Source organism: Mus musculus, chromosome 8 (assembly GCF_000001635.26).
Source record: "Mus musculus strain C57BL/6J chromosome 8, GRCm38.p6 C57BL/6J".
Classification (NCBI taxonomy): domain Eukaryota; kingdom Metazoa; phylum Chordata; class Mammalia; order Rodentia; family Muridae; genus Mus; species Mus musculus.
In genome coordinates this window covers 125,539,248-125,563,693 of record NC_000074.6, presented here as the reverse complement: position 1 = coordinate 125,563,693, position 24,446 = coordinate 125,539,248, and the positions used below count along the sequence as shown (strand labels likewise).

The following is a 24,446-nucleotide window of genomic DNA, read 5'->3' as shown; positions in this document are numbered from 1 at the left end:
ACTGGTCATATTCTATCTAGTCAGAAAAAGAGATAATGCTGGTCTTCAGACTACTTTCTTCTTTTTAAGCAGCGTGGAAACCCCAGCCGTGTGATAGTACTGCTCACATTTAGGGTGAGTGTGAAGACCCACTTCAGTTAACACCAAATTAGAACACAGAGGTTTGTCTCTTGGGTGATAAGATTCTAGCTCTCAGTGAGGACATTACAGCTCGCATCTCTTCCTTGTGTACTACTATCCCTCAGCTGTAGGAGCGTCTGGAACTCTGTCTGCGGGTTTCCCACTTGGTGTATGTGCCCTTCCTCTGAGGAATGTCCCCTTTTATTTGTGGTGAAGTCAGAAGTCCAAAGTAGGAAAATTAGTTAGCTTCCCATCACTAAGGCTGTCATGGGAGGGAAGGCGTGGCCTAGCAGCTCACCTCAGGACAGGCAGGAAGAGTGGAGGGGCCCGATGTGGAGCAGACTCTTCCCATTTCCCTCATATTTCATCCTGGCCTGTTCCGTGGGATGCTGCCAGCCACACTCATGGCAGGTCTTCCCTACCCAGCAAATGCCCTGGAATTGACCTCCCAGACACACCCAGACGAGGCCCTTGCCAGTTAGGTGAGGTGGACACTGTGTGTTCAGTTACACCTTTTCTGTTGGGTGCTTTGGAGCCAGGCTCTCCTTGGGCCAGCCTGGATTTCACCCTCGAGCCTCAGTGCTGGGATCACAGAGATGTGCCAGCACCGCAGCCACACCTACACTGAAGACCAGAGCAAAGAGCCGGTGTTTGAAGTTGTGGCTGTGGAACATGGGCATGGCGCCCTTATGCACGTGGGCTCTTGGGCGTGTAAAACATTATGCAAACCCAGAGTCCTGTTGTGCATGTTCCCGCAGACTTCCAGGAGGTGCGGAGTGTCTGGTGCCGTGTGACCAGCACAGCTCTGCTTCTCTGTGCTCTGGGGCGTGTTTTAAATTTGATTCCCGTGGAACCATGGGATTCATGTGGTTCTGGAATAGCTCTGGGCTGTTTCCTCTTTGTATTGAACTGTCTAATAAGGGATTTTTAGGAATTACAGTTTTGGTCATTCATCCAGTAAAATGCTACTGTTTCAAGTGTTTAATGCCTTAATCCAGTGAACAATGGCTGTTTTGTAGAAGGGTCTTCAGGCTCTTTCCACTGTAAAGTCAACTCTCTGAATGCCTGTATATATTCATACGCATACAAGAATACTTGTGTCTGAATATATACATGTGTCTGTATGTATACATATGTGCTGCTGGGCATCGTGGGTCTTGCCTTTAACCCCAGCACCAAGAGGGGCAGAAGCTGGTGGGTTTCTGTGAGTTCAAGGCCAGTCTAGTCTACATGACACATTTCAAGCCAGCCAGGGCTACACAGTAAGACCCTGCCTCAAAAATCAAAATAAAATATATGCATACTTATGTACCGTAGATCTGTTTATGCTCTTTATCATGCCAAGATCTCCTGACCATCATCAAATATGAGCAAAAGTATGAGTTTTAAGAAAGATGTTTTTAAAGTGTTAGAAGTAGAAGTGTTTTCTCTTACACCCCACTCTCTATGGGCTGTGTGTTTATCCATTGCATCTGTGTGCATCTGTTGTCTTTCCTGGTGGCCTTTCTCCTGGTCCCTGGAACTACTTGCGATGCCTTGGTTGGGCGCGGGGATGGAGGTGCTTCTGGTTTAGCTTGGCTGCAGAGAAAGCTTCACACCATTACACCGCCTACTGCACAGAGTGCGGAGTGATAAGACACGTCACCTGTCTGTGCAGACATGCGTCAGAAGCATGTGAAGAGTGCAGCCTCACAGTGGGGCATTCTGTATGACAGGATGGTGGCACACACTGTCCCTAGCTCATCGAGGAGGCCCCGTGTTTCCCTGTATGGCTCTAGTGTGAAGTGTCCCCACAGGCTCATGTTTGAATACTTGGTCCCCAGATGCTTTGAGAACCTTTAGGAAATGGGGCCTGACTGGAAAGTGGGTTCCTGGGACCTGGCTTTATGGCTGATAACCATGGTAATAACCGCTCGAATCCACAGTGCCACACTCAGAACGCGCCCCAGAGCACAGAGAAGGCAGAGCTGTGCGAACCACTCGGGCACCAGGCACTCCACACCTCTCAGAAGTCTGTGGAGACCCACACAGCAGATCACTGGGTGTGCACAATGTTTTGCATGCCCAACTGTCCTTGTTTCCCACAGGAACAGTTTCAGTTTGGCCATTAGTACCAGCCTGAGCTCCTGTTTCCTGAGCCATGGAGATGCGAGCAAGCCACTGCTGCGCGTCCATATCCTCATTCCGTGGGAGCCAGAGTAAGCCCATCCTCCCCTAAGCTGCTTCTTCCTGGCGTTTGGTCACAAGGACAAGTTCAGCAAGTAGCCTGGCAGCGCTTAGGCTACAGGAGGCCTGGAGTATAGAAAGATGGCTTCCAGCTACCTACCGTGCTCCCACTCTGTCCTCCTCAGCAGGGTACAGCTCCGGCTTGCACCTCTCCTGATGTCACTTTTTTGCACTTGCCTCTGTGTCTCCTCCCTAGAGCATCTTTATCCTGTGGGCGGGGACCTCCCTGCTGTGTTCCCCGGGCTTCCGAAGTTTGTGCCACAAGAGTGGTTCCTGACCATTGTGGTTAAATGATTGTAGTTGTGGGTTTGGACATGAAGGAGCTCTCTGTGCCTTGACTTTTTTTTTTGAAGTAAGTTATGGATTCCATTGTGACTCATTCTAAGTGGCCTTCCTACTTCCTCCTGCATCTTTCCCAGGGTCACAGGAAGTGGCTGCCACTGAGCTATGTAGGTGCAGCTGTGGGAGGCAGGAGTTCCTGCAGAGGGGTTAGCAGGGCTCTGCAGGATCTGGGGAGACTGCTGATACTGTGCCCAAAGTACTGAGGTTTGGCAAGGCGGCACACTTGCCACCTCCTATGAGCTGGTGGGCTGTCTTTTCCTTTCCCAGTGTCAGTTTGGTCCCCCAGGGTGGCCCTAGTCCTGTTGGAGGCTGAGGGGAAGGCTAAGTTCTCTTGGAAGCCTTGGCTTGGGCTACTTGATACGGCTTACTGGAGGGACATGAATTCTGAGTTTCTAGCACTCTGTTGCCCTTGCCTGTTCAACCCTTAAGATTCCTTCTAGAAATGGGGATGTTTGAGAATTTGGTCTGCAGATTATAGGCCGTGCTCCCTTGCTTATGTGTTTTTCATTGATGACTAGCAAAGTCCGTTGGAATATTATTAATTATACCTACAGTTTTTGCTTTTATTTGAGATAAGGTCTCATATAGACCAGGCTGGTCTTGAACTCAATCTCCCGAATGTTGGGGTTACAGACATGCTCTGCTAGACCAGGTTTATGCAGTGCTGGGGGTGGAACTCGGGGCCTCCTGCACGTGAGGCAGGCACTGCCCCCCTGAGCTATATCCCCAGCCTGTGACAAGCAGCTGCGCTTAGAGCCTACCAGGAGTCTCTCGTCATCATAACCATCATCATCCATAACCGCAGCAGAGTCGTGGCTCCTCTTTTGTGTGGAATCTGAGAGCCATGGTCCTCTCTCCACACTATGAGCAGAGCCACAGCAAATAAGTAGTAGGGGCATCCAATTGGCTACCAGGTTTTATTTAGAGCCATTCTAAGGCCTTCTCTGTGAATCACAGGTCTGATTTCTATTTTGAAAGTTCCGATGGGTAGGAATGAAAGAGACTGCTGTGCTTGCCGTGTAAAGAGAATGAAGAGCTGGATGAGAATCAAGGCCGGTTTCAGACAGCTGTGTGCAAGCTTTCCTGCTATTCTTCCTTGCTCCTGTCTCACGGGGGAGCACCTGTGCATGCCTGTGTGTGCACAGGCCTGTGGAGGCCAGAGGACAGCCTTCCACAAGCAACACTCACCTTGGGCTTTTTGGGACAGGATCTCTCCTTGGTTTGGGACTTGATTCAGCTAGGCCGTCGCCCCGTCCCCAACTCTGGGACCACGAGCACATACCACTGAGGAAAGCTTACTGTATGTGTGTTGAGGTGACAGGCTCCATCTCAGGCCTCATGCTTACACGGTAAGCTTCTTATCAACTGAGCTGTGTCTTCAACTCCTACATAGGAATTTCATGAGGCCAGTGAGATTTGTTTGCTGTTAAAGACACAGTGGTTTAATGAGAAGTGTGCTCTTCCTGGATCTTGTGCGTTTTTTAATGTTTCAAACCTGGGTCTCTTGGGTCCAGCTGTGGTGCTCTGTCGTGTACTGAACACTGTAACTGCCTTAAGTCAAGGCAGCTTTCAGTACGTCATGGCAAGAGAGATAAATTGAAGAGAAGGAAGAAAGAAGGTGGGGGGGTAAAGAAAGGTGAGGGTATGGGGAGTGGTGGAGGCAGCTAGCTTACTGAGAGTGGGGTGCCAAGGCTGAGGGTGGAGCTGCGTTTCTCAGTCAGGGGTGCTGGGTGCCCTGTAATAGCAGCCCAGCCTGGGAGTTGCTGGTCCTTCAGAGGCCATTTCTTCAGCTCTGAAAATCTCTGCCAAGATTAAAAGAACTGTAAGAGGGGAACGGTCTTGTTTCTCATTTCTCCTTTGCTACATTTGCATAATCTTTGTTGAAGCCAGCTGAATGTGAAGCCCTAAATAAATTCCAGGCATTTAAATATTTAAAAGGATTCAGCCACAGCTCTCTACTCACCCGAAGAATAAATGTGTTCAACAAAGAAAATAACACCCTCGCAGATGCAGCCCGGATAGACTGTGTCCACCTTGTCACTGAATTAGAAAACGTTAACAGCGAAGCTTGCATTTGACGGGCTCTGAAACTGGCCGTGTGCCAAAATATTGTTTCCCTGCTAGAGAAAGCGGTGGGTGTGTTTCATGCTGGCAGCTGGCCAGCCAGGGGCTCTGACGCAATCACTCGGTCCCCATAACTGCTTTGCAACTAATTTTAGGGCAGTTAAATCCGGGTGATGTCTGGTGGCTGCCGTGCGTCTGGTTCAGTGGCGCTTTCTAAATCCATCCTTTTAGCTTGGCACCACAGCTTCTGGTTCTCTCTAGAATAAGCCTGGGGCAGAGGGGATGTTGAGTCAGTGAGGGAACACTGAGGCTGGCAGGTGGGGAGAGGCTGGGCTCAGGCCTTACCTTGTGCTGCGTCATGGAGGCAAAGCTCGGGCCACCGTGTGTGTGTGTGTGTGTGTGTGTGTGTGTGTGTGTGTGTGTGAGACAGGCTGAGGAGGGGGTGGGGCACACCGAGGCTCCACCTTCCTGCAGCAGCCCTCAGGCCAGTTTTCCTTGCAGTCTCTGGTCTCTGCCAGCTTCACGGTGCTAAAAACTGAATCCAACCATCCTTTCTGGGAAATGTAAAGTTAGAAAAAAAGATAACTAAAAAAGTCATAAAGGAGCCGCAGCTATTTGGAGTGTCTTACAGAGGAGAACCAGAGCTTCGTTCTGTGTGTGGGTGCGCATGTGTGTTGACCTTTGGGCCAGTCAAGGACACCGCCAGTGTCTTTCCACATTATTTTCAGCTATGCTGGCTGGCCAGAGGGACTCAGGGGTCCTTGTGACTCCATTCTCCAGGGCTGAAATCACAAACATGTGCCACCTTGCCCAGCTTTTTATGTGGGTTCTAGAGATCAGACTCAGGTCCTCATGTCTGCCAGTAGGCACTTTTCCCAGTGAGCCATCCCCCCCCACAACTCTCACAGACAGTTTTAATAATGACTAGGGGTTACAGGCTACAGGTCTGCTTGATAGAGCCATTGATGGATTGCTGAGTTGGCAGGGAACCTCCAGAGTTCCAGACCTCCAAGGGCAGACAGAGTCCTTTACCGCAGCTCCGGCAGAGTCGGTTCGTACAGTTTTAGACCTTACAGAAACCCTTGGGCTCTTTCTCAGCGGGATTTCCCTATCTGGCTGTTTCAGATTAGAGCTTCCTGCACTGAGGGTGCTTAGAGAGCAATGGGAGCCTGAGCCTGAGCTGAGCTTTGGAAAATGGTTGGGATTTGGAGCCTTTCCAAGTATGGCACTCATTTAGATAGGCCTTGAACTCATGACAGCCTTCCTGGTTCAGCCCCATGAGCGCTAGGCTTACAAGTGTGCACCACCATGCCAGCGCTGGCTCTGTTTTAAACTGTATTTCAACATAAGCTGTAAGTACGGAATCCTTGCTTTTCATGACTGAGCACTTCCTGTTACCTGAGGTGAAATTTCTAGAATGAAATGCAGACAGCTTAAGTGTGTTGTTCATCCTGTGAGTTTGGGCATGCGTGTAATCTGTTGTAACCTATGCTTCAGTCAGGGTGTGAAGTGTACTGACTCCCCAGAACGCCTCTCCTGTCCCTTCCTGGGCAACTTGCCCCACCCCCACCCCAGTTTCTAGTTTTCTACTGTGAAGTGTTGCATGTTCTTGAGGAGATATAAATAGCAACTCAGTTACAAGGGTCACACTCTCAGCTCTGTGTGGAAATATTACTATATTAACTTTAGATCTGCCTTTAAGTAGATCACACACTTCCTTTGCTCTCCCCATGGGCTCAGGGATCATTTTCAGTGGCCTGCGATTTCGGGAGCAGCTTTCTCTCTCTCACCTGATCTCTTTGTCGTTTGTACTCCAATTCCCTGCCAAGCAGTGACTTCCTGCCTTGTCCAGGCATCCATCCACCTGCCTGGTTTTTACCACTGTGCACTCTTGAGACTCAGGTGAGTCTGGCCTCTGTGTCCTGGCATCTGCACAGGGCTGGCAGGGGCTCCTGGCACTGGCTCAACTGCTTTGCCTCTGAAGATGGGTCAGTAGAGCTCAGCTGTTCAGCTGTGTGTGCTATTTGGAAAACTTGAGGCAGAAGAAGACATGGGTGTGTCCTTGTGAAGCGGAGGACTCATTTTTAGTTCAAACACAACAGTTGCTCCAACTCCCTGAATTCAGTTTGATGATGTCATCTGTGGAGGACACGAACCACCTAAACCGGGAAGACCAGATTTCAGATCTGCTGTGCTGAGGTGATACTGGCGAATGCAGGAAAATCTCGGAGGAATTACAAGTAACTTTCAGACCTAAGAGCTGCGCCTTTGCCACGCCTTAGTTGCCGAAGCCTGGGATGCCCCGGCCTCTACAGCTGTGAGCAGTTCTAGCTTCTACTCAATGTTTGCAGTTCCTGGTGGCTTCACGTGTTTGTTTTCAGTGTGTGACTCTTGCACGGGGACAGGTTGGCTCTGGTGGGTACTCTCCCTGGTCAAGAAGACCCACTCGAGTATAGTGCTGACATCCAAGAAGCCTTCCTTTGTACTGCACAGCCTGAGGTCTGTGCGATGCTACTCTGAACCTAGGCTCCTCCCATGTCCTTCCTCCTTCATAAGGCTTCATCCCCATCTCACCAAGTGACCCGTGGTCCCCACTCAGGCTTGCTGAGAAGAAAGGACCGTCTGTGAGGTGGGTGGCTAAGGGTCCCTCTCACTTTGCCCGCATTCTTCTGATGACCTTACCTGATCCCGGGAAGCTGGGAATTGTTGTTACTGCCATCCCTGGCTTATGTTAGTTCTGTGGAGGTGACTCCAGACTTCATGACTCCTTGTCTGAGATTGATGCTCATGAATAAGGCTTCCCTGAAACCTGCCTCCATAGCAGGTGACTCCTGAGACATCATGTGTTGTTGGGAAAGTGAACCAGTGCAGTTGATGATCCTGGGCCCTGGTTCATCCTCTACTTTTATCCTACACTGTAAGGGGTGTGTGTGTGTGTGTGTGTGTGTGTGTGTGTGTGTCCATGGCTGTGGTGTCCACGGCTTTCTCACCAGAGCCTCAGTTTCTGTACCTGTGAACAGGGGGCAGTTGTTCACCATGTTCCTGGGAGGAGTCTGTCAGACACCCAGGAGCATGCTTTGCGATTTCCGTGGGCTCCTCTGGACCAGGCTCAGGTCTGCAGGCTCAGCCCTTGGTGGTAGAAGGCAGCTTGGTGTTGCTGTTGGGATTCTTTCATCGTGGGAAGAGTAGACTTTCTAACTATGCTTCCTGGTCAGTCTTAAAGTCTTTGCTATTGAAGGCATCACTGCCCTGTGCTGCAGACCGCAGTTGGTTCCATGTGGAGGAGGGGGAGTAAAACTCAGTATGGATATGAGTGAGGGCAGACTCTTGGAACTGCACCTAATGATGCTTCTGGGGACATGGCTCAGAGAGTGTAAGGAAAGACCTGGCTTCCCATTTACAATCCAGAGAAGGTGAAGGGGTGGCTATTCCAGGACAGGCGTAACAGTGACTGCTTTCTCAGGGGCTCTGGGGTGTGCGTACATTCAGAAATGTTCCATGGGCATTTCGGCTCTGTCCCACCAGCAGGAGAGGACTTCAGGGGCCCGCTGGCTGCTAGCACCTTACAGTGCCCTTTCCAGGTGTCAGCTCAGGCTCGTAGTAGTGGCCACTGTGGAGCTTGTGGGGCCGTCTGTGGTTGCCCGAGGGCTGGGTCAGTGTCCAGGGGCTGGTAATGGTGTGGTCAGCTTTCCTGGGCCTGCCTTAGTTCTCCTGTGTGTTCTAAGGACGTGCAGAGCCATCCATGAAGGCAATAGACGTTCTTTTCTTTTAAATTTGAGGTAGTCTCGTGTATCGAGTGAGCTCAGCATACACTCATCTCCAGCTTCTAATCTTCCTGCTCCTGTCTCCTGGGTGCTAGGATTCCATTCCCAGTCTGCTTTTCCACATCTGGTTTCATGCAGTGCTGGGGATCAAACCCAGGGCCTCACAATATTCCCTGCAAACACTCTACCAACTGAGCTACATCTTCAGTCTGACAGTAGCCCTACTGTGCTGTGTGTTAAGACTATCCAGCTGTGGGCGACCGTTGGCCTTTTCTCTGAAGATAGAAACATTTATGTTCTTGAATGAATCTTGGTGGCTTGTTAGCTGATTAGAAAGGGGCGGGACCCTGGTTGAAATGACATTTGAGAACTTTTCATAGACTGGAAGGCATCCCAGCCTTTTGGTCGGCCAGGGTGAGTTTATCCCCTTCCCCCTTTTTGAGATGAGCCTTGACTGGCAGGGATTTACTGTGCTGACCACACTTGTCTCTACTAGAGGCCTCCGCAGGGCGGGGCAGGGGGTGGGATCATGGAGTGCTACACCCAGGCCAAGCTCATCCTCTGCCCTTCCCCCGCTGCTGTCTGTTCAGGTGTGGCAGCTATTGTGCTGAGTTTGCCCCTTTCTCTAGGAGTTGAGTTGTGAGGACCTGGGACCCTCCCCAAGATCAGAGCATAGCTGCTCAGGTGTAGACTGAGCAGAGAGCCTCCTTGAGCCCTCCATCTGACTCGGGGCAGTGGCTGTGGCTAAGGAGCTGCAGGACCTGTACTATGTTCCTGCTGCCGTAGTTTGGGACGTATGTGTCCATGTATGTAGTTCATACCCTTGTATTTGTGTGTTCCTGTGTGCAGAGGACAGATGCCAGTCTTGGCAGTGGCTCTTAAGGTATTGCCCACCACTCTTGAGACATGATCTCTGACTGTCATATTGGGGCTTGTATTGGAGCCCTGATCATCTACACTGGCTGGCCAGTGAGTCCAGAGATCTGCCTGTCTGCTTCCCTAGCTCTTAAGATATAAGCACCGACTACCATGCTGGGCTTTATATGGTGGGGTCTAGGTTTCATGGTAGGATTTGAACTCAGGTCCTTGTGAGGTAAGCTATTACTTTGCCATCTGAGCCTTTTTCCTGGTCCAGTTTGTAGCGAACAAAAGAACAGCCTAATGGTGGACATGGAACCTGAGGACACTGTCGTTGTCTTAAGTAAAATATACACCTGTATGAAAGCAGGAAAACTGACCTGGGAGCTCTGGGAGTCTGATTAAACCCAAAGGCCGTGTTTTAACTGTCCATGGGTGGACAGGCATGCACACTGACCAGTGTCCTTGTCACTTGCCCTTCATTAGCTGGACTCCCTTCCACTCGTGCTGTTAGGGGAGCATCAGCAGAGCCCCGGGGACAATGAGGTGGTGTGGCTTGTTGGCCACCGGTATGGCTGACCATGAGTTCTCAGTTCTTGTCTTCATGGAGGATTGGGGAGGTGCCAGAGAAATTGCAGGTCTTGGCAACCCTGGAGAAGTGGTTTTTACATAGTACCCTCCCACTAAGTGTTCTTTCTGTTATTGTTGGACTCAGAAGAAAGGCCTACTGGGCCACACCCTGAATCTGGGGAGAGTCCCGAAGTTCTGGGTTCAGATACTTCCCTGCCTGAGGCTCAGGAGCAGGCTGTGTCTAGTGGATATAGAATGGTCCTGGGACCTGGAGGCTTGGGCCCTCTCAATTGGGGTGAATTAATTTGGCAGAGTAAAAACATTTTGGCAGTTTGTCTTTTTTGTTCTCAAATAGCAATTTATTTTGAGACAGGGTCTCTCATATAGCTCAGACTGACCTCAGATTCAAGCTGTTGATAAAAGCGGATAACCTTGGGCTCCTGATTCTCTGCCTCTATCTCCCAAGTGCTGGTGTGTGCCATCTCACTCAGTGCATACCATGAGGATCTCTCACTGCCCTTCGAGTGAGTAGAGAATTGTCCCGTGCCCCCAGGATGCAGCTCAGGCCCCTGTCAGCATGAGCTCCTCCTGAGCGCCTCTGGAAATGCCAGGCAGGGCTGCTGCCCACAGGCATATTCCCTCCACTCTGTGGCCTGCCCTGGGCTCTGGTGAGATGGACTTACAGACAGGACACAGAGGTGCATGGGATGCTCCAAGGGCTGTACGAAGCTGCCCCAGGTTGTCAGAATGGCTGGTGTCTCGGTGAAATGCGTGTGCCCTTTCCCACTTCGTGTTTGAAGCCAGGAAGGATCCAGGAATCAGACAAATGCTTCTCTGTTTATCAGTTACAGTGAATTTCTGTGGTACAACTCAGGGAGAGGAGTTTCCCTCCTCCATCCTCCATCCTCACATCACCCAGTCTTTGATCCCTTGTTAGCCTCTAAGAGCCCAGGGCTGGCCCTACACCTGCCAGGGGTTCCTGTGTCTTCCTCCAGCATCACACAGGATAGCTCTGCACAGGACAGCTTTGTACCCTCACTCCCGGCAAAGGGTTGATGTACTCTGTTTTCTTCCAGCCCCTCACAGGCCAGTGCTTCTGAGAACAGAATAAATATTGCTCATTAAAAACACACAGACAGGCAGTGGTGGCACACGCCTTTAATCCCGGCACTTGGGAGGCAGAAGCAAGCCGATTTCTGAGTTCGAGGCCAGCCTGGTCTACAGAGTGAGTTCCAGGACAGCCCGGGCTATACAGAGAAACCCTGTTTCGAAAAACTAAAACCAAAAAACCCCAAAACAAAACAACAACAACAAAAAAACCCCCACCAACACACAGACAGGGCTGGTGCGGTGGCTCAGCAGATAAAAGCACTTGCTGCTTGCTGCACAGCCTGGTGACCTGAGTGACCCCAAGAACTCATGTAACAGTGGGAGGAAGAACCAACTCCACAAAGTTGTCCTCTGACCTTTCCGCATGTGCCATGGTGCACACCACATGGGATTAATCGTAAGTTAAGACCCCACAGAGTTGCTGCCTTTAACAGATGCCATTTACATTTCTGGAACCACAGTAGCCCCAAGCAAACAATGCTGACAGCTTAAGGCGGGATGAGTCCTGTAACTCTCCTTAGTGGCTGTAACCATTCAAATGAGTCTGAAGACCCACCCACCCCCAGTGAAATGCAGTTACACATTCCAAAAAGCACCAAGTAGCTATGTAAAGATTGTGCCGGGATAAGCTTGCTTGCTTCTTGCTTGGTGATTAATTGGGGTTGGATTGGGGTTGGATTTGTATATCATTGGCAGGAGATGTGTCCATCTACATAGTTCTTACATATGTAGAATGCTTAATACTTCTCAAAGACTCTGTCCTAAAGGCACGTTGATAAAAATGGAAGAGGGGTTGGTTAATTGGTGTTTTTTGACACCGGGTCCTGTTGTGTAGACCAGGCTAGCCTTGAATTTATGATCCTCCTGCCTCTGCCCTTACGGCTAGTATTCCAGTCCAGCACTGTTGGACTGGATCAGAAAGGAGGTTTTGAGGCAACTTCAGAAAGTTCAGTGAAGTCATTTCAAACTTCTGCTCTCAGAGTAAAACATAGGATATTGGATTCTCTTTACTCCTTCTTGGGGGTAAGATTTGTCCTGTGAGCACCATGCTTCCAGATTGTTCATGTTTTTGCATTCAGTTGCCAACTATAAAGATCTCAGTCATCTGTCTTTATAATCTTAGTCAGCTAGTTGCAATTCCAGTTCTGCAAGAGGAAGACAGGTCTTTGGTGGTTTAAGGGGAATGATCATCCCAAATTGCTTCTCAGAGGAGCAGTGTAAAATGTAGAGCAGTAATGGGGAAGAGGTGACTCCCTTTGAAGAGTGGGTGTGGGTTGGGGTTAGATACCACCGTGACTTTAGGAAGGCTGGTTTCTCCTGTGTAGCTGGTGGATTGCGGGCCTCTCAGAAGCTTTATTTGGGGGCTGTGGATTTAGAATGGAACCTCGGGGTCCACCTGCCCAGACGAGCCTGTGCTGATTGGCTGTGCGCTTTTGCTACGGTGATGATTATTCCCCTGTAGCAGAACATGTGGGAATGAAGCCCTTTATGACTGCGAGTCACCTGCTCAGGTCACTGTGCTGTATAATAAGTAGCTTTTGAAGAAGTCCGTCATGATGGGGAAAGCCTGTACTGAGAGGGCATGTTGAGGAGAGCGTGTATATTCATGGTTCCAGGGCATCCCTTTGTGTTTATTCTGTTATTTTGGAGTCCTTACTGTGTTTGCATGTGGTCTGTCCCCTGTATCATTTCCCTCTGGGACTTATATCCCTGCTGAGAAGCTGAGGCAACCTTTTTCTGTATATTCCAAGCTAGTGGTGGGTACAAGGGCGGGGTGCAGCTGCACTTAGAAACGCCTTTGCTAAAAGACTGGGCTCCTCCCTTGGACGTGGGTCACTGACGGCTGAAAGTCTGGCCTCTCAGCCACCTGGTTACACATAAGCCTGTTGATCATTTAAGGAGCATCTGCCTAAACCCAGGGGGCCTGACTTACCCCTTCCAAGTCTGGGACACAAACAGCTTGTTTCATTGTGCAGCTTTTACAGCTTCCTACTCCAGACCATGGGTACCAGAGAGTCTCAAGTTACTGTCCAAACTTCAGTCACCATGGATTCTGGGAACAGTGAAGTCTCAGACAAATAGCCCCAATGTAGAGACTAGGGCTTTATTTCACCCTGATCTCCCACCAAGATGGACCATCTCTTGGGGGAACTGAGAGATATTTCTCTATCAGTATTGCGATAGGACCAAGCAGACCACACCAAGGCTGCTTATGTGTCCACTCAGACTGGTGAGGTGCTTAGTGGTTAAAGACAGTACCAAGCTTAGTGACCCAAGTTCAGTCCCTGGAATCCACCTGGTAGACGAAGAGAACTGACTGCCAACATTTGTTCTCTGACCTCCACAGGCCATCTGTAGCACATGTGCACCCCTTCACCACATAAATAAATGCAAAATTAATACACTTCTCACAGTGGCCCAGTTCTTCCTCTTTTAAACCTTCAGCTGAAGTCAGTGCCCAGAGGTGGGCTGAGATCCTCGTCCTCGCCTTCCTACCTTGTTGGAGAGGGAGGGCTCAGTGGCTAAGAGCACATGCTGCTACCCAGGTATACTGGCACACATCCTCAGCCCCAGGACTTAGCAGGTAGCAGATATGTGTGAGTTCTAGGCCAGCCTCATTTACAGTGAAAAGTCCAAGGTAGCCAAGGTTACATAGAGAGACCATGACTCTAGAAGAAGAAGGGGGAGAGGGTGTGGGGAGGAAGAAGAAAGAGAGAGAGAGTAGGAAAGGAATGGAAAGGAAAGGAAAGAAAGAAAGAAAAAAGAGAGAAAGGGAAGAGAAAAGAAAAAAGCACTTGCTAAGTGATCTTGCAGAGGACTGAAGTTTGGTTTTCAGCACTCAAGTTGGGTGGCTCGCAACCAGCATAGCTGTAGGTCCAGGGGATCTCATGGCCTCTGAGGACAGCTGTAGGCATGTGCACATACCTCTCCACAGATGTACATACACATACACACATGTTTATATGCACATTTCTCAGCACAGATACACATACAGTTATGTAATTTTAAATAATCTTTCTCACTGTTATGCTTCAATTTAGTTTTTGGGCAAGTGGCTGGACTTAATTTGTTGGGAAGCCTCAGATTTGGGGTGCTGGCCTAGGACTCAGGACCAGCTAACCCCTGTGTATGCTGAAGACCTTGACATAGGCAGTCCTGCTCCATCCTGGGGGGAAGCCTGGGGAAGAACGCAGGAGGGACTGTACCCACCCCTCCAGGCTCCGCAGCGTCTAGGGTGAGCTTCCTGAGCACTGAGCCAAGTGGAAGAAGCTCAGTAATTGTGTGGGAGTTTGCCCCCATTAAACAGCCACAGCTGGCTTCTGTATAAAAGTACTGAATAAAGATCGATTGTGAGGTGAAGAGTGTTGGCAGTGGGACAATAAATTATGATACTCCACACTATCAAGTCATTTATGTCAATTTAATACCTTGCTATTTAATGGTGTGGGAGAACGTTCACAGAATGTTAATGCTAAGCAGCATGTATGGTCTCAGTGTCCCAGGAAAATGAGATATGCACATATTGTTAGCACAAGACTATATTAAACTACATTAAACATTTACTGTGGATGTTAGTTGCAGACATGGGTATTTTTTTTTCTTTTGCTTTCTAGATTTTTTTGAGTGGAATGTACTAATTTTGTAAGAGATAAAACATGCTATTAATATATTAGAGTGAGCGAGTTAACGTGTGTCCATTAAAAATGATCAGTCGTTTTAGTATTTTGGATTCGTTTTCTTTCCCTATATAATCTTCCTTCTTATTTTTTCTTCTTTTGAGTGTATTTAGAGAGTTTTAAAGACACCTTTAAAACTTCAATGTCTAATAAATGCTTTCTGTCCCTACAGAAAACCCTGGTGACCCGAGGGTCTCAGTGTAATCTCCTATCTGGAGGTCCTGTCCAGGGCTGTTCTCTTGTTTGTTAGATTTAGGCACTGGGGTTTTTAACCTTCCAAGTGTTTTCTCTCCTTTAAGCTTCCTACTTCAGAATTCCATATGTGGATATTTATGTATTATATATAACATAATATATATATATATATGCTTAGTTTAGAAGCACCACAGTTAATTCTGGCTGTTTAATTTTTTTCACTGTTAGTAAGGAGCCACCTGCTGGCTTTTATGTGCCTCCTGTAGGTGTCCTTCCTGAGATTCGATCTCCAGGACACCAGGGTGAAGGGCCACATCTTCTTTCCCAAGTTGTTACAAAGCATAGATTTTTGGTACTTAGTGAAAACAGCCTTGCAGCCTTCTCTTATCTCTGAGAACACAGATGTCTTGACTCAGAAAATTCCGAGGGTCTTTTTAGCTGTATAATTGCCAGCCCTTTGATACCTTGCTCTTTGACATTTACATTAAAAATAAAAATTAGCTAATTTGTAAGTTATAAGGTCTTAAAAAATAGTTCATTCCTCTCTCATGCCTGTGAATGCTTCCATTAAAACTCTGAAATGGCTTATTAAATTAAATGCAGTGTCAAAGGCTAATTGTCTCTCTGTGAATTAGCCTACGTGCTGTAGGAGGGCCTGGTTTAAACATTACCTTTGAGTTCTGAAGTCCATTTTTCAAATCTATCCATTCAGAGTGTTTGGACTTGAGACATCTGTAGATTGTGAAGCCCCTTCTGTGTCATAAGGGAAGCCACTGCACTTGTGGAGGCTCCAAATTGGTCAAGGTGCAGAGGGTAACCGACAGAGCCCTCGGTCCCTAAACAGGGTGTCATGGACCATTCTCCACATTTTCCCTGAGGTTCAAGAGACACAGAGAGGGGCTGGAAAGGAGTTCTGTGGCAGGCAGGACGTGGTCTGTGGTGGCCATGCATTGAGAGCTCACTGTTGCTGCTGCACAGGAATGGCCTTCATTCCCCATGCCTGGGGGAGGAGTTTATGGGCCTCTGACCTCCCTAGGCCAAAAAACAAAAGCCACAGAAATGGGAGGGGACTGTGGAGACAATGGCTTCAGCAGGAAAGAGGGAATGAGGGGCAAAAATGCCCAAATTCAGATTATATACAAGTGTGACGTTAGGTCATTAAGAGTACATGGGATGCCGGTGACACACTCAGTGTTCTACACCAACTTCCTGGTGTCCCGAGTGTGAAACATGAGTGTGTCTTTGGAGTGGCAGAGCCCAGCCTGGCATCATCTCCAGTCAGCAGGTGGCAGCCATCCCTGACTAAGGAAACAGACAGGGAGTGTCCAGGCAGTTTGTAGCCATGCCATATCAGTGGAGAACCAGAAATGCTGTTTTCTGTGCTCTTGTTCTAACTTAGAAACAGTATCTCACAAGTCACTGTAACCTCAGTAGGATGAGTGGAGTGTGAGGCCTGAAGTCACTGTCCCACCATGGTCAGGATGCTGTGGTGATCCCGTAGGGTGAGTCTGAGCAGCAGACTCCCAGGTTTCCATTCAGGTGGAGATGGCATGCCTGAGGGAAGCTCTTGAGCTTCTAGTGACAGAGTGTGCTTAGTCCCAGCACAGGCTGTTGGGCACTCGTAAGTAAGTCTTCTGGGCATGAATGATCTTCCACGTGTGCTGGAAAGCACGGCTGTTCAGGCTGGCTGCTGTGCAGAGAATGCAGGAGCTGGGTGGTCGGGGGCGGGGGAGTGGGGTCAGGGACAGGGGCATTCAGGACAACCAGGAAGGAGAGCCAAGCGAGGGCTTTAAAGTCAGAATATCCATGTTGGGCTCAAGGCGAAGGTCTGTGTGATTGGTGATAGTGAACATTAGGACACAGGCTTGGAGAAACTTCCCTGACCCTTGCTGGGAATGACCCTGTTGTTTGGCTACCTCAGAAGCCCCCCCCCCCCCCTTTCAGCTCTGGGATACAGGGTCTGTGGAAGGGCGCTGGTTCCCCTGGCTGCTGGATGGAACCGTTTGAAGAGCACCATTCCCTAACCCTAACTATAGCCATAAGTCTTGACCCTGATGCTAACCATAACCCTTGACCTTAACCCCTAGCGCTAATCCTAACCATAACCCTTGGCCCTAACCACAACTATAACCCTAAACCCAACCATACTCATAACCTTAATCCTATAACCATAACCTGACCTTAATCCTAACCCTAGCCCTGACCTTAAACCCTAAGCCTAATCCTGACCCTAACTCCTAACTGTAATCTTAACCACAAGCCTAACCATAACTCCTTACCCTGACACCAACCACAATCCTAACGCTAACCCCTAACCCTAATCCTAATCGTAACCTTTTCCACACTCCTTGCCATGACCCTAACCCTGGCTCCAACCTGACCCCTAAACCAGAAGTGCCCTGTGCTCGCAGTGTCCTTTATTAAGGGTTAGGGTCCCTCCTGCTGCAGTCCTCTGGCAGTCACACATACCTGCTGGGTCTGCTGGGTCTGCCCATGGTGCTCTTGAATTGAATTCCTTTGAATTGTCACCATAGTGTTCTAGACTGGCCAGCAGACAGGAAGGTGTTGAAGAGGCCACTTTCAGCCAACGTGATGATGTTGGTCAGTACAAACTGCACTTAAAAATGCAGACGCTGCCCCTTTTGCTGCCCGCAGTCACACGCTCAGTGGTCACGCGCAGCTGGTTGCTACCACATCAGACAGCACGATGGGGCACTTTCATGACTGCACAAGACTCTCTTGTTTGATAGTTGCTGTCCATTAGTCTCCCAGCCTTGGGCCTCTGGACAGAGTCCATCCTTTATTCCTCCTGGGGAACACATCCAGGGATGACCCTCCCGTGCTCGTACACTCCTCACAGGGCCAGAGGTCTGCAGCACCCCTGCCTGCCTCTCTGGCTGAGGTCTCCTCAGACGCACCTGTGCTTGCTTACCCTGGTTAGTGACAGACACATCCTTACTGCCTTCAGAGCTCCCTTCCTCAGCTGGCCTCCCTTCCTCATTGGCTTCCTCGGAATCTCTAAACGTTTCTGAGCCCACTCCCTCAGAAACAATTGTCATAAACTTCAAGTACTCCACATATTTTTGAAGTGACATCTAACACTTTCATCACACATTTAAATAGTGGTTCATGGGACATAGGAAAAGACCAAAGCCAAGATGGGAGTAGTGTGAGCACTGATGCAGGTGGGATTGTCCTTCACAGTGTCATTTGGGAGAACTGCCTGATTATGAAGTGAATGCCATGAAGCTGTCACCAAAGCCACATCTGATCTGGTGTGAAACTTTTTGGTATTGGGGAAAATTCCAGGTGTATTGAAAAGCTCTTCATCGTTCATTGGTGGATGTGCATGCCTTTAGTCCCCACACATGGGAGGCAGAGGCAGATGAATCTCTGAGTTCAAAGCCACCCTGGTCTACAGAGTGAGTTCCATGAGTGCTAGGGTCACACAGAGAAACCCTGTCTCCAAAACAAAACAAAACAAAACAAGAGCAGCAGCAAAGAGAAGGACTTCATCTTTGGCTCTTTGCCACTGACCCCCTTGGAGCATTTAACCCAGGCCACATTTGCCAGGTATACATCTGCCCCCTACAGCAATGGTGCCTGTGGGCTTCAGGCCGGGTTGATTATTAAAGGCTTGTAGTGGTCAAGGTTCTGAAGGGTCTTTATGTAAAGTCCTGGAAGTGTGTAGCCATGCTGCAGTGCATTGTGGGAGATTTTGATGGGAAGGAAAGGATGCCCACCTGTTCCTCAGAAGTCTCGCATGGAAGTGAGGGTCTAGATGCTCGTCAATTCCACACACAATGAGTGTCAGGGACCTTGGGTCCTTGTGTCTTCAGGTTGGTGGCTCAGTGGGGAGAACAGTTAGTTCTAAGGCAGGTTTCTCTGTCCTCCTTCTCCCTCGGAGGTGTCAGGGCCACGCTGTAGATGTCTGCTCTCTAACTTAGGATATTATCTCTCATGAAATTATGCAAATACGTAGTCATAGACAAGAAATACAAATGTCAGTTTCTGACAGCTGTTTCAGTCGGTCACCCCAGTATCATAGGTCCTGAATCCCAGAGCACTGGAAGCTCCCTCTTCTATCGCTCTGTGTGTGTGTGTGTGTGTGTGTGTGTGTGACTGTGCGTGTGAGACTGTGCACGTATGTGCAGGGGTGGAGGTGGGGGGTAGGGTGGTGATTTTGCCTTCAGGAGATCCTCCTACCTGAAACAAGCCAAGTGAATGTTTTTAGAGTGTTAGTCTCTGAGCTTACCATCTCCAACCCTCCCACCCTGCGCCTGTGCTGTGATTGCTTTGGGGTCACCCCCTGTTCCATATGTCATCCATAAACTCACTAGCGCCCCAGGGTGGACCTTGGTGTACTTGTACTTTGATTGACACTGGAGTCCTATAAAGAGGGTGTGGGTGTGGACGCACGCCTTTAATCCCAGCACTCGGGAGGCAGAGGCAGGCGGATTTCTGAGTTCGAGGCCAGCCTGGTCTACAAAGTGAGTTCCAGGACAGCCAGGGCTATACAGAGAAACCGTGCCTTGAAAAAACAATAAATAAATAAATAAATAAATAAATAAATAAAATTTAAAAAAAATTAGGCTTGGTACAGGACGTGGTAATGCACACCTTTAATCCTCTAACTTGAGAGGTGGAAGCATGTGTATCTGAATTTGAGGCTAGCCTGGTCTGCATAGAACATTGCAGCTGACCAGGGCTACATTTTGAGATCCTGTCTCAAAACAGAACCCCACAAAACCAGGCATATTACTTTCCTACTCTCTTAGGGAAGGTAACTATAAAAGTTGATCCTATAATTGTTTTCAAATTCTGCTTAATATAGCACAAGAATGCAAAGAGACGACTGTTGCTGATTACCTTACGGTAACTGTCCGTGCTGTCCATGTGACTGTGTTACTTCTCCTTCCCAGGGCACAGGTTTGTGCCCAGCGTCTGGAGAGCTCTGCATATGTGCGAGCAGACCCAGCAGTTTTTTGTTTTTCTGCTCACTGAGGTACTGCCCTGCAGTTTAGCATCTGATAAGTCTGAAGCGGGCTCCAGGGGAAGGGTTTCTTATCTAGCATAGGAAGATAAGTGCTTGGCTGGTGGCTCGTTGAATGTTCTTGGGCATGCACCTTTGCAGAACAGGGCAGGATTGCCCAGCAGTGGGCCTCCAGCTTGTGATGTCTGGCAGAAATCCTGGTAGTGGAAGACCCAGGCCCTGCTGCTGGCAGAACTGTATTTGGCACAGCTCTGGCCAGTGCTGTGGGGAGACAGGGTACAAGGATGGTCTCCAGGTTCTGGGGAACTCTGCCCTGTGTGCAGAACCAACCAGGCAGCTTCCCCTGATGAGCACATGGAGTTGTACGCCACAGGCTGTGGGTTTCCTCAGATACTTGGGACGGTATACAGAACATAGTGCAACTTCCCCAGATGCTAAAAATGTTCCGCTCGCAGTTCTTACAGGTGGGGCTTGTCAGCACCGTGCAGCCTCGGGTCTCCTGCCTGGGTGGTGAGCCTGATAGGGCATAGGGATGCAGGTAAGGGAGGTGCAGGGCATAGGGGTGCAGGTACGGGAGGTGCTAGTGGATCATGCTCCGTGGTTGGTCCGACTGAGCCCATAACAGCACAGGCTCGGAGACAGGGTGGGAGTGGGGGTGCAGCTACAGAATCTGCTGTGAGACTGTAGCCATTCTAGTGGAACAGTCAGCTTGCTAACAAGTTGTCAGCTGTAATGTGTGACACCGCTCCTCTCCCCCCCCCCCAGCCACTGCTGTTAATTTACACAGTGTATAATCTGAGTCTGAAACCCCCTTCTGCTGCACCCCAGGGCTTAAAGCACATTCCTAATGTCCTGTTTCTGAGCAGAATCAATTTTTTTTTTTTTTTTGTTAAGGGAAGAAATGTGATCAGAGCTGGTGGATTTTGGGTCATCAAGGAAATTGCACAATAAAGCAAGTACAGAGTTAAATTTAAACAGACAGGCTTCGCTTTATGGCGTTGGAAGGTCTTTTCTTGGGGGTGGCTAGTCTCTAGCCAGACAGTAGCCTGGTTCTGTAGACGGTCTTAGGAGTGCTCAGGATAATTCTAGGTCAGACAGACTTGCAGTGGAGTTGTCCTGTGGCCTGGGCCAGCTCTGCCTGGTTTACTTGTCCCTTCACAGGTTAAACTCCTAGCTCCCCGAGATGATGGTTTTAGGAGGTGGCTCCTTAGACAAAGGTGGGGCATGAGGGGTGAGTCCTGGGCATGGGATTAGTAACCTATGAAGGAGATCTCTTCTACCTCAGGCCTTGGAAACAGCATGTATCTTTCATGACCCAGAAAGTGGGTACCCCCACCCTCTGCCTCTGGCTTTGTCCTTAGACTTCCAGCCTCCAGCACGGGCTATCTCATGCTACTGTTACAGCAACTGGGCTGTCTCATGTTGTTGTTACAGCAACTGGACTAGACTGAGATTTCATATCACACTTATGTGTTTATTATGCAGCACGCATGCCTTAAAGGACTCCAGGGGTCTCCAAGATGGCTGCAAGCTGTGCTTTAAAGGAGTGCCACACACAGCGACAGTGTGAGCCATCTGTTGTGGACACCCTGTGGTCAAGGTTTCATGGAGGGCACAGAGGTTGCCCATGCTTTCAGAGGTCAAGGCATAGTGTTAGCTAGCATTCTGTGTGACTTTGTTCAAGGCTCCATTTTCCCTGTACAGTCCACACTAGCCTCTCCTGCTGGACCATGCAAAGCAGTGTCCAGCTTGCCATGACTTCCACATCGTCTTGTCACCTCTTCAGGCTGAAATCAGTTCTCTCTTGTCATCACCAAGACTGGTGGCCCCTGACCCATGCCCCTCTGCTACTTCTCCCTTACTTCTCGCCTTCCTGCCCCCAGGTTGCTTCTCCTGTGGCCTCTATCCTGGTACTTGCCCTTCCTACCCCATTTCTACTTGGCCATCTCTGATTTCCTGTGAGGGTTCTGGATATGGCCGTCCTGTACCCTCAGCCTTGCATGCTCTTGTCACACCTCTTCTCTGTTTGCACCCATCGGATCAGCCATGCTGGCTAGAGCTCTGCTTGCCAGCTCAGTTGCTGGTCAGCACACTGTGGGAATGAATGAGTGGCCATTCTAGAAGCAGTTCAGTAACCAGCTTTCCCATGAGCAGAATTTGGTGTAAGCTTAGGTATACCAGTTGTGTGTGTGTGTGTACTGCTGTCACCTTTAACTTTAGTTGCCTTCCTAGGCTTAATATTTATTAGGTCACCACACAAAGCTGTTGGGTTTAGGGTACTTGGTAAGGTTAGTCTCTTTCCCTGACCTAACTCTGATAGGAACTTTAGATAGAGATTGGTTGGCAGAGCCATGCTCCTTGTCTCTCATTGGCTTTTGACTGAGGAAGCTGGAGCCCCACCTCCCCCCTTGGTTCTGATGACAGCCTCAGGATGAGGCCCTACACCCAGTAGTCTCGGCCTAGAGCTGGGTAGGACGTGGTGAGTCTGGCGGTCTTCTAACTACACAAGAGAGTGAAGAACCTGGGCATGGAGCCTCTCAAAGGTGGGAGACACTTCTTGCTAATAGCAGCTGCTTGCTTGAAATCTCTTCTTCCCTAGAAAGCCTCTCAGTGGGTAATGAACAGCCGCTGCTTCAACACAGGGCAAGCTCTGAGAAGCACTGCAAGTTTGTTGAACTCACCCTGCCCTTCCACTGAAGAATGTTGATGTTTTTAGGATACATTGTTGACATGATTTGGTTGTCTTGTGACTTCTCCTGCGGAGATAAAAAGAGATGCCTATCTATCCCAGATAGACCCAACTGACCAAAGAAAAGATTTTACCCAAGTTCACCTTAGGGAATCCTTTAGCCACTTCTGGCAGCCTCACCCTAGCAGGTCCCACCCCAGTTGATTGTTCGCCTCTGGTTTGGTGGAGATTAGAATCTCAGGAAGGGAACGGCCAGATAAGGTCTTGTGATCCCACCAGCCTTCCACACCATTCCCTGGGGGATGTTAACAAGCTGGGTCTCTTGCAGCTGGGTCTCCACAGCTTTGCTGCTCCAAGGTGGCCATGGTGGTCATGTTGCTCAGTCAAGGTGGCCATGTCTGGCCCAGCGGCAGTGTTTCAGGAGACATGGTGGCTCTGCCTGTGCAACCCTATTTTCTGTAGTGTTCCAGAGTCGTATGAATGAATGAATGAACGAACGAACGTAGTCCTTGCATGTAACACAGGCTGACTCCTGGTTTCAGTCAGGGTCCTTCCTGGTGTTACCTGGGTCTGTGCTGCCGATTTCATTCAGGGTCCTTCCCTAGGTGTGACTGGGCCTGTCCCACAATGTCTGAGCTCATCCTTGGAGCCATCTCAGCTGACGAATCCTCTTACACAGAGGTGTGTGTGTGTGTGTGTGTGTGTGTGTGTGTGTGTGTGTGTGAAGATCCTGTTTATGGAAAGGAAGGATTCGAGGGTGAGGTCAGAGCACACAGGATTTCAGGGTCCACACTCCCCCGCCTCCTCACCCACCACTGCCTCACTCAGGTCTTGCTTGGCCTGGGCTGTCCTGGCTTTATACTCTGTCCTCTGTGTCCAGCTATCCCCTCATTCAAAGTCTATGGCCGACCAGCCTTCTAGAAGGAACTCTCAGGGTGCCCTGGTGACTGGAGGAACTGAGGAAGCAGCCAGGGAGGTGACAAGAATCCCACTCTTGGTTCCCAAGAGTGGAACCCAGGAGAGCGTCGGCCATGGGGCAGGCATGGGGCGGGGGGGGGGGGGGGCGGGGGGTGTCATAGCTTTGTGATTTGTTTTATTTCGTCAACACTTGTCTTATGGTGGTTTTGGATATTCTTGCTTTGGAGAAGGAGTCTCACTGTAGCTGTAGCTGGCCAGGAACTTCAGGTGACCCTCCTACCTCTGCTTCCTGAGTCCTGGAGCATTGGCAGAGGCAGCTCTGCGGGACTCCACCCGTCCTAATCTGTTCCCAGGGAGTGCTGACACTTCTCTTTTGAGACTTTGAGGAACAAAGTTCAACTTCAGGTGTGTGTGAAACCCTATCTTGCTCTAAGGGTGGGGGTGGGGTGGGAAGGGACGCCATTCACCTCACAGATTGATTGCAGGTATTCCCTAGTTGGAGGGATTCCCTGCCAGAAGTTAGTGCTGACGCTCAGGCTCAGGCAGGCTGTGAGCAGAGGGGCCCTGCCCTGGCAGGCTGCCTCTGGAGGAATGGAGTGAGCAGGGTTTGAGGAAGGTGACAGCTGAAGGGAGTCAGGAGCTGCCTGGCAGCAGAGAACACTGGGGCATGGAGGGGCGACGGCTTCTGCCCTCCACCTGCCCTTGCTCTTTCTGAAGGGAGACCGAGAGGCCACTCCCTTAGCTTCATCTCCAGACTTAGGCAGGGCACGCAGCATGGTTGTTCTCTTTCACAGCTTAATCTCCAGCCACTATGTCAGAGTGAGGTGTCTTTGGCCCAACTCTCTGTGCTGGACGCCAGCTAAGGTAGGGTTAAGTGTCCGTGCGGGAAGGTGTAGTCCCTGAGAGACTGGACACCGGGC

General features: G+C 49.7%; 1 protein-coding gene and 1 long non-coding RNA gene across 5 annotated transcripts in view; one reads left to right on the top strand and one right to left on the bottom strand.

Annotated features, from left to right (window-relative positions):
- Sipa1l2 (signal-induced proliferation-associated 1 like 2) overlaps positions 1–24,446 on the top strand; it is a 151,796-nt gene that overhangs the window by 6,170 nt on the left and 121,180 nt on the right. The window lies entirely within an intron of this gene.
- On the bottom strand, positions 173–7,285 carry Gm51602. The gene is made up of 3 exons (XR_003947613.1): positions 5,098–7,285; positions 4,652–5,020; positions 173–4,490 (listed from the first exon to the last, which is right to left on the bottom strand). It is a non-coding gene; the product is annotated as a predicted gene, 51602 (long non-coding RNA).